Source organism: Ailuropoda melanoleuca, chromosome 11, assembly GCF_002007445.2.
Source record: "Ailuropoda melanoleuca isolate Jingjing chromosome 11, ASM200744v2, whole genome shotgun sequence".
Taxonomy (NCBI): domain Eukaryota; kingdom Metazoa; phylum Chordata; class Mammalia; order Carnivora; family Ursidae; genus Ailuropoda; species Ailuropoda melanoleuca.
In genome coordinates this window covers 101,659,822-101,670,069 of record NC_048228.1, presented here as the reverse complement: position 1 = coordinate 101,670,069, position 10,248 = coordinate 101,659,822, and the positions used below count along the sequence as shown (strand labels likewise).

General features: G+C 40.1%; 1 long non-coding RNA gene across 2 annotated transcripts in view; it reads right to left on the bottom strand.

Annotated features, from left to right (window-relative positions):
• Nucleotides 1-2,480: 2,480 nt before the first annotated feature.
• Nucleotides 2,481-10,248, bottom strand: part of LOC109489590 — a 42,044-nt gene continuing 34,276 nt past the window's right edge. For both annotated transcript variants that reach the window (XR_002142620.2, XR_004628655.1), the window contains exons 2-3: nucleotides 9,309-9,433; nucleotides 2,481-3,249 (exon numbers count right to left, since the gene is read on the bottom strand). This is a non-coding gene — a long non-coding RNA (uncharacterized LOC109489590). The remainder of the gene's footprint in view (nucleotides 3,250-9,308; nucleotides 9,434-10,248) is intronic.

Sequence of the window (10,248 nt, the reverse complement as noted above, 5' to 3'; positions counted from 1 at the left end):
CCCTCCCTTCCCCTAGATTATAAAACCCATAGAAACAGAGATAGTATGGTATCTGTGTTTGTGCCTCCCACGCTGTTCCGTGAAGAGTTGCAAAGCCACTGAACAGCTCTAGACTGTAGACACCGTGGCAGTGTGTACAGCAGGCATGGACATAGCATTTGTAGAACAAGAGTGAGACATGTGTTACAGGCTATGGGGTGCTTCCCTGTCTGTTATTCCACGTATCCTTCACGGATACACAGAGGTACACAGAATAGCGAAGACTACCCCATTTTCCAGAAAGAAAGGCTTAGTGATGAAGATTTCCCCAAGCCTTGTCAACTAAATAGGCACTGAGTAATGGCTCAGAACTAAATCCGGTTTCACATCCAATTTCCTTTCTCCTATACTGATTAATTGATTAAGTGGGGAAATAATCAAAAAATGTTGGATCTTATTTAAGTGAATCACAGAAAATAAAATGGAATGCGAATGTTCAGCTTGAATTAATATAGATTGAGATCATTTAAATTAAACTGAATTTTAGGGTGCCTTGCAATCCTTGATTCACTCTATTTTGTCTAAAACTGAGGGTACAAGCAGAAGAGAGGAGGAAGGTTGTGGACAGGCTTGGTGACTATAAATTTCTGGCTGTAATTCATTGACATGTGTCAAGTAACCTATAAACAGGTCAGACCTCCAGAACTCTGCATTGTAAACTTGTCTGCAAGCATGGGAGCCTGCTATTTCCTGGGCAGGCAGTGCTCTGCTTACCCAAACTCTTCACTCATCTCCTTCCACCCCAAGCAAATGGACCACTGTCCTCACTGCTCCATCCTTAGATGTCAGGGAGGCAAGCCCTCACACCGTCTCACACTAAGCGGGCAAGGACTGATTGATGCCAACAGGGACCTACTGCAAACACTGGTGTTCTCTGCCTTGGTGCCTGGCCCAAGCATGGCAGACAGCAAGAGAAAGCGTCCATGGCCTCCAGGGAGTAGCTGTCAACCAATGACACCTGGAGTAAGTGACAACTTCCCTAACTTTATGGCCATTCTGATGGGTCAGCTCTGATGTATATTGGCCATTTCCGCCCAGAATTCCCCCAAAGGGCTGGAGCCTCAGCTTCCCATAGCAGCGGCCTATTCAATAGCTTACCCTCTCTTGGTTTCCTTGTTTTCCCTGCATCCTCCACACTTCCACGCCAATGCTCCCCAGAATCATCTTCAAAATAAACTGCTGGCCCTCAAATCCTTGTCTCTGGGGCTGCTTCTAAGAGAATCCAAGCCTGGGTTGTGTTGCTCCATTCAAGGGTATTCATACTTCTCAGGCAGATAGCTGGACTGACAGCCCAAAGGGATGTACCGGTAATGAGGAAATTTTAATTAATAGGATAGTCATGTGGGGGAATAAATCTCAACAAAGAGCCTTCCTAGTAGCACCTTCGGAAGGGCCACATCGTCTGTCTACACAACAGGCAGGCTGGCATGGCAGACAAAGCCACGGACTGGATGTTGGAAATGTGGATTCTAATGTTGTCACTGCTGATGGCTCACTCCTCGTCCTTGTCATTCTCTCTGATCTCTCTGATCTTCAGTTTCTCTCTTCTGGGAATTTACAGGATTGGATTATTTGATCCTAGGGCCCTTTTGGGCTCCTAATCCCCGTGAATCCATGGAAGAGGATGAAGTGCATGGCAACTCTTTAAAGGTATGTTCCACCAGTAATTAATAAACAAGCAAACTTTTCACACAGCCCCGGTTGTAAGAGGGACTGTTTAATTAGGCACACGAGACGTTCCAATCTGTCTAGACAGGCTTCTCTTTTTCCCCTGGACGCCGTCAGCCATGCTTGCTCTGACACTGTGACAAGGTGTCCTTTGGCTACAGACCACGATTTTGTTGGGTGATAATTCTAATGCCATAGAGTCAGCTGTGGAACTTTCTTTAGTTTTAATGCTGTTTGTCTTTCCAAGTGGAACTGACTGGGGAAAGTTACCCAAGAAATAGCCGGGACAGGCAGCTCCTCCAACACGAGTCACCAAAAAGTCGCTTCTGGTGTAGCCCCTATGCCCATCTGTCTATCATTGTTAGTGGGCTTTTTAGTTATTGCCCCTTTCCCCACCCCTGCCGTTGGGGAATGAAATGTGCAAACATTGAAAGGGAATTTCTCAAGCCATTCAGTTGACACCTCCCAAGATCTCTGACAAAGTCTTAGAGCAGAAAAAGAAATTCCTTGACACCCAGATTCCTCAACACTCAGACTTGAGTCTCTTGACGACTCTGGCAGACAGACTGTAAAATCCTTGATCTTCCAAGGGCCGAGACCTTAACATTTGTGTGGATAATATTGACAGAGCTGATCTGGTTGAGGATTGGAGAAGAAACGCATGAAATCTCTATCTGTAGCTAAAGAAAAATTTCAAAGTGCAGCCAGTTAATCAGACAAACACAACTCACCCGACGTAATCAAAAACATTGAATCTTTGTCTCTTAGGGTCTTGTCCAAATTTATTCAGAGGAGGAAGATGAAAGATTGTTAGGAACCATAATTTTTCATTTAGTTCCTGTAGTTCTACAACCATATTAAATCACAAAACACAATCTCAATTCAGTTACTAGAAGTGTCTCCCCCAAGGTCCTAGTCACATCTCAATGTTCCTTCAAGGCTAGACTCCTCCCATCCCAACATCACCTCAGGCTAGGTGGAAGGCTGTCCTTAGAGAAGGCTATGTTTGGCTTCTGTCCTCTTTCTCTTCCATTTCCACCCCCACTCACTAGCGGCTGCTCCACACCTCATAAAAGTCAGAGAGGATGGGCTGCCAAGGAGAAGAGGAGGAGAAAAGGCAGTTTCTGCTGGAGTGAATGGATTCATGCTCTCTGGACCTGGCAATTGGACAGCAGTAGCTCTTTCCTCGTAGATGCTTTCAAAGTTGTTTGGAATATTCTCTGCTGGTCCCTCCAGCTACAACTCCTCTGACATGGGCAATGCCTTGCCTTCACCTGGCTGCTTCACCCACCCTAGATTCCTCAAAGATGAGGTCCACATCCATTGCTCCACATGAGTCCAAAAGCACTGCCAGGCAGTCTACTTGGGCAGGACTTGAAATGGCTCCAGGCTGGCTCTGTCACCATCTGGTCCGTGAAACACACTCTTGTATTTTTTCCTCCTCTGGTTACTTGCCAGGCACTGTAGTCTACTCTCTGGCCCGGGAAGGTTGCTCTTGCTTTTCTGAGGTGATAGTATGCCTGGGTCCTTGGTGTCCACCAACTGCAGAGACCATAAGTAAAGCTTTATGAGGGCTGTCATTGGAACAAGCCTCCAAGCGTGAGAAAGACATAGCGCCCTCACCCCTTCACTCATGACCAGGATAGGATTGGAATTGGCACATAAGAGAAACTCTACATAGAAAAGCCCCCAGCTTTCTTGCTTTCCATTTTCTTGAACATTTTATGTTCTCAAAGCAGAAGACAGACTACAAGAATCATGGAACTGGGTCCTGATCACCCCTTTGGAAGATTCCCCAGGGCAGTCTGCCTCACATTATCGGAAATCTACCATATCGATTACATGTTTATGCCTAATTCAGAGCTCAGGTCTTAAAATTCTGCTTCCAAATAATACTAGTGATAGATTATGTTCACTACTTGCTTTAGAGAGTAGGTAAGATTTTTTAGAACTGTGCCTACAACATAGAAGTCACTTAATAAATATCTATGGAGGGAATTGATTAATAAGGCATTTTGCATCTATGGATTTGTTTAGAAAACACTTTGGGCTCTCGTGTTTGCAGCTACTTTCCATACTCTTGGAACAGGGCTTATTAAGTAGTAGGTATTAAGTACATATTTCTTAAATGAATTAACAAAGTATTTTGGAAATCTTGCCGAACACATATGGAGTTCCCTCTTGAATTTGACAAGCATTTGTCGAGCACTTGCTGAGTACCAAGTGGCAGTAAGCACTTCTTTTTGGTGTTCCCATAATGCCCTGTCCTACCTTCTTAAGATGTTTATTAAACTGTATTTCAGTAGCAATTTTTCTTGTCTGCACTCCCCCTTGAAAAGAATGGATATCATTTTCTTCTCCAAGTGCCTAGTTTAGTCAAGGGCAGGAAGAAGGAACACAGAATGGATTGAATGAATGCGTGTTTCCTGTGTCGGACAATGTTGAAAGAGGGAAGAGGAGAACATAAGTTATGATTTCTCATATAGTTATCCGTATAAAGAAGTAATTATACCAGATAATCATGACAGAGTAACTGTTACAGGACTACCCTCTGATCCCAAATTTTGAAAACAGTATGAAACACATGAAATAATTCAGACATTGCACAACAGGCAGTGGAATGCTGTGTGACCTGAGATGGATGAAGGACATGCAAGGAGGGGCTCATGTTGCACAGCTTCCTTGCTGGAAGAATTTTCTGGCCTGCCGTGCAGAGAAGTGAAGCCCGAGCAGAGCGTGGTCTTGCTGAGCTGAGCAGGCAGAGATGGAAAGGACAAATAAGGTTGTAGGAATGCAGGACACACAATGCCAGTGAGCAGGACACTGTGCCAGGAAAGAGATCCAGAAATATTCTGAGGGGTCCCCGAGTCTGGGGCCAATTAGTAAGCTGCATATATATCATAGGGCAATTTTGTGAGGTCTGATATGTTAGTTTCCTAGGTTTGCTGTCAGGAAGTACCACGGACCGTGTGTCTTAAACAACAGAAATCTGTCTCACAATTCCGGAAGCTGCGAGGCCAAGATCAAGTTGTGGTCAGGGTTGAGGGCTATAGAAGGAAAGGATCTGTTCCATGCCTCTCCCCTGGCTTCTGATGGTTGCTGGTCACCTTTGGCATTCCTTGGCTTGGAAACCTTTCACCCCGATTTCTGCCCTCATGGTCTCTTGTCATTCTCCCTGTGCACGTCTGTGTCCAAATTTCCCCTTTGAATAAGGACACTAGTCATGTTGGATTGGGATTCCCCCCTACTCCAGTAGGACCTCATCTTAACTTAGCTAATTATATCTGCAATGATCCTACTTCCAGCTAAGGTCACATTATGTGGTATCGAGGGTTAGCAGTTCAACACAGGAATGGGGCAGGGGCGGGAAATGACACATTTCAACCCATAACACCTGGCAAGAAATATGGCCAGGGATTTATGAGCAGAAGAGATTTCAGGGACAGAAAAGACTTAGATGATATGAGAGCTCCAGCCACACCAAGTGGAGAGAACTTGCTAAACAAGCCAGGCCTTCAGCTGAGATACTGGAAAGGTCATGCATGAGGATGGGGTGCTCCCCTAACAGTAAAGTAAAGACTCCCCTCACTCATTCTAACAAAGCTTTAAAAAGTCCTCAAGAAAATTCAGGGAGATCCACAAGTACTTTAACTGACTACCAGACCAAAAGTCAGCAATGCTAACGGAACACAAAATCCAGGCATTCAACTCTGTAGAATTCAAAATCTCTAGTATGAAGGAAAAGGTTACTAGAAATGCAGAGGAGTAGGAAAATGTGACCCACAAGCAGGAGAAAGACTAGTCAGTAGAAGCAGCATGTCTACATCTATTTAGCAAGCTTGGATTTAAAAGATGAGGACTTTAAAATAATTATTATAAAATATGTTCAAAATATTTAAGGAAAGCATGATGTGGCAAAACATAGAAAAGAGAACATAAAATAAATGGAAATTGAAAAAAACAACTAAATAAAAACACTAAACCCGAAAATAAAATTATAATATCTGAAGTAAACAATTCAATAGAATGGTTTCATAACAAATTGGACACTTCTGGAGAAAAAAGAGTCTTGGAGAAAGGGCAACAGAAACAATTCAAATGGAAGCAAAACACAGAAAAAGAAAAGCCTGAAAAAATGAGCAGAGCCTTGGTGACACAAGGACAAGTGTCAAAGAGGTGTGTCATGGGAGCCCCCAAGAAAGGAGGTCAGAGAACGTTGGCCAAAAAATTTGGCCCCCTAAATGAAGATATTTGGCCCAACAGACACATGAAAAAATGCCCCACATCACTCAGCATCAGGGAAATACAAATCAAAGCCACAATGAGATACCACCTCGCACGAGTCAGAACGGCTAAAATTAACAAGACAGGGAACAACAAATGTTGGCGAGGATGAGGAGAAAGGGGAACCCTCTTACACTGTTGGTGGGAATTCAAACTGGTGCAGCCACTCTGAAAAACAGTATGAAGGTTCCTCAAAAAGTTAAAAATAGAGCTATCCTTCGACTCAGCAATTGCACTACAAGGTATTTAACCCAAAAATACAAATGTAGTGATCTGAAGAGGCATTTGCGCCCCACTGTTTATAGCAGCAATGTCCACAATAGCCAAACTGTGGAAAGGGCCAAGATATCTATCGAAAGATGAATGGATAAAGAAGATGTGTATATATATACAATGGAATATTACTCAGCCATCAGAAATGCTGAATGCTTACCATTTACATTAACATGGATGGAACTGGAGGGAATTATGCTGAGCAAGATAAGTCGATCAGAGAAAGACAATTTTATATGGTTTCACTCATATGTGGAATATAAGAAACAGAGCAGAGGATCATAGGGAAAGAGAGGGAAAACTGAATGGGAAGCCATCAGAGAGGGAGACAAACCATGAGAGACTCTTAACTATAGGAAACAAACTGAAGGTTGCTAGAGGAGAGATGAGTGGGGAGATGGCATAACTGGGTGATGGGCATTAAGGAGGGCACATGATGTGATGAGCACTGGGTCTTATACACAACTGATAAATTATTGAACACTACATCTGAAACTAATGATGTACTATATGTTGGCTAATTGAATTTTAAAAAATGAAGATATTTGGTCACATATTTTCCAAATTTGATGAAAAAAGATAAGCCAAGAATATTATTGGACACAAAGAAGGATAAATACATCTAGGCATATCATAACAAAATTGCCCAATAAAAAGAAAGAAAGAAAGGAAGAAAGAAAGAAAGAAAGAAAGAAAGAAAGGTGAAAAGAACATCCTAGAAGCAGCTGTAGAAAGGGGATCCATTATCTGCAAGGGAACAGTAAACATCGCTGCTGGGCTGTCATCAGAAACAGTGTTAACCAGAAGGCAATAAAACATTAAAAAATGAAGATATTTGGTCACATATTTTCCAAATTTGATGAAAAAAGATAAGCCAAGAATATTATTGGACACAAAGAAGGATAAATACATCTAGGCATATCATAACAAAATTGCCCAATAAAAAGAAAGAAAGAAAGGAAGAAAGAAAGAAAGAAAGAAAGAAAGAAAGGTGAAAAGAACATCCTAGAAGCAGCTGTAGAAAGGGGATCCATTATCTGCAAGGGAACAGTAAACATCGCTGCTGGGCTGTCATCAGAAACAGTGTTAACCAGAAGGCAATAAAACATGTTTGAATTGCTTAACATTTTTTAAAACTGGAGTTCTTTATCGAGCACAAATACACTTCAGAAATAAAGGGGATATAGGGGTACCTGGGTGGTGCAGTCAGGTAAGCACCTGACTCTTGGTTTCAGTCAAAGAATTACAACTGGCAAAATTAGAAAACATTTTCAGTGGAATGATAATTAAGACGTCTAAACTATGCATTGGGAGGCAACTAAAGCACCGCTTAGAGGAAATTTTATAGCTCTATTTACTTATATTAGAAAAGAATAAATGCTTAAAGTCAAGGATCTAAGCTTCCATCACAGAAGCCAGAAAAGGAAGAGGAAATTAAGCCTAAAGTCAGTAGAAGGAAGAAATAATGTAAAATAATACAAACCAATAAAATAGAAAATATAGAGGAAATCAATAAAATTAAATACTGGTTCTTTGAAAAGTTTAAGAATATTGATAAGTCTCTACTTTGACTAAATTAAAAAACAAACAGAAAACAGAAATTGTTAGTATCAGGAAAGAAAGAGTATTACCATAGGTTTTACAGATCCAAGAAGAAATAGAAAATCTGAGTAGCCTTATATTTATTAATAAAATCAAATTAGTATTTAAAAAGCACACCATGAAGGGGCTCCTGGGTGGCTCAGTTGGTTGAGCGTCCGACTCTTGATTTGGCTCTGGTCACGATCTCAGGGTTGTGAGATCAAGCCCCTCGTCAGGATCTGCACTCAGCATGGAGTCTGCTTGTCCCTCTCCCTCTGCACCTCCCCCGGCTCGCATGTGCTTTCTCTCTCTCTCAAATAAATAAATTTTAAAAATATAAATTAAAAAAATAAAATACAAAGCGTACCATGAAAAAAGCTCTGAGTCAAATAGAGACACTAGTGAATTCTATCAAAAAATAAAAATTCAGTCTTGCACACTTATTTTATGAGCACAGTACAACCACAATCCCAACATCGTTCAAAAGCATTAAAAGAGAACTAATGACCAGCATTACACATGAATATAATAGAAAAAATAATTTAAAAATATTAGCCATTTAAATTCTGCAGTATATTAAAAAAGGCAATGCATCGCGATTCAGAGGGGTTCATCTGAGAAATGCAACGTTGACTTAATATCCACAAATCAATCAATGTACAAATTTTCCCCTAAGGATAGGAACAAGCAAGTTGTATACTCTTACTTTTTCAGTCAGTTAAGGTTTGACAAAATACTCAAAGCAATTCAATGTAAGAAAGTTTTTCCAATCAATTTTGCCAAAATAACTAGATATAGAGGGAAAGAAGGTATAAACTCTTACGTCATACAACACACAAAAAATAACTCAAAAATACATTATAGACTTAAGGTAAAATGCAAACTATAAAGTATTGAAAGTCACCTTCATGGCCTTGGTGTAGGTAAAGATTTTCAGAACCAAGAAAGTACTATTAACGAAAAAAAAATTGATCAATTGGATTTTATCAAAATCGGTCTTCTATTCATCAAAAGACACCATTAAGAAAATGACCAGACAGGCCACACAATGGGAGAAAATATTTGCAGTATAAATCAAACAAGGGATTATATCCATAATCTATAAGCACTTTCAATTCAAAAATTAAAAGCCAAGAAATCTATATAGAAATAATAGAGGTGGGCGGAAAGCAAAATCCTTGAACAGACATCTCATGAAAGAAGATAGATGAATAGCCAAAAAGCACAGGACCAAGTGTTCAACATCTTTAGTCAGCAGGAAAATGCAGGTTAAAACCACGTAGAGATACTACTAGCCACCCACTAAAATGACTAAAATTCAAGACTGAAAATACCAAGTGGCAGTAGGATAAGAAGCAATGGAACTCTCATCCATTGGTGGTGAGAGTATAAAATGGTACAACCATTATAAAATGGTACAACCAAAATGGCTTGGCAATTTTTTTAAATAAAATTAAGCATACTTTTACTCTCTGATCCATGAATTCCACTTCTTTGTATTTATCTGAGAGAAATGAAAACATGTTCTGTGTCCACAAAAATATTGGTCCAAGAATGTTCAGAGTTCTTTATTCATGAGAGTCAAAATCTGAAAAGAGGAACACAAGGGTCCCCTCAGAAAAATTAATGAACAAATGTCAGGGTATTTATTGACCAAACAAATTTCAATATATTTATATCATGGAATATGACCAGTAAAATCATAAGCTATTGACATGCAACACGAAGTTACATACTACATGATTCCATTTATAGGACGTTCTTAGGCAAAGCTAAGCTAACAGTGAAAAAAACCAGAACAGTGGCTGGTTTGGAGGAAAAGGATGTGCAGGAATTGGCTAGAAGGGGACATGAGGGAATTTCCTGAACATGGAAAAGTTCTGTATCTGAGAGAGGTGTGGTTTATACAGTTTGTATGCAATTGTCAAAACCAATTAAACTGTACACGCAAGATCTTTCTATTTCTTTGAATATAAGCTGTATTTCAATAAATTATGACATTTTACTAATAAAAAAAAGTGCCAGAGTGAAGTGGTTAAAAATAGAAATGATTGACAGGAACCACAGTGACACCAAAATGGAAGTGGTCAAACTTGGTTTGGAGAAGTGGAGAGTCTGAAGAGAAGAATGAGATCTGGGACTGTATATGACCTGGACATAGGACAAAACCCAAGTGGAGGATGGTGATTTGGAGCCCAAGAACTTCCTGGCATGACTCATCTTAGTAATTCATGAGAGGCAATATAGCTAGTAGTTAAGAGCCTACAATCTGAAGCCAGCCTGCCTAGGTTTATATATATATATTTTTTTATTTTTTATGTCTTTATAATATATATAATATATATTTTAAATATATTAATATAAATATATATTTTAAATATAGTAATATAAATATATATTAAA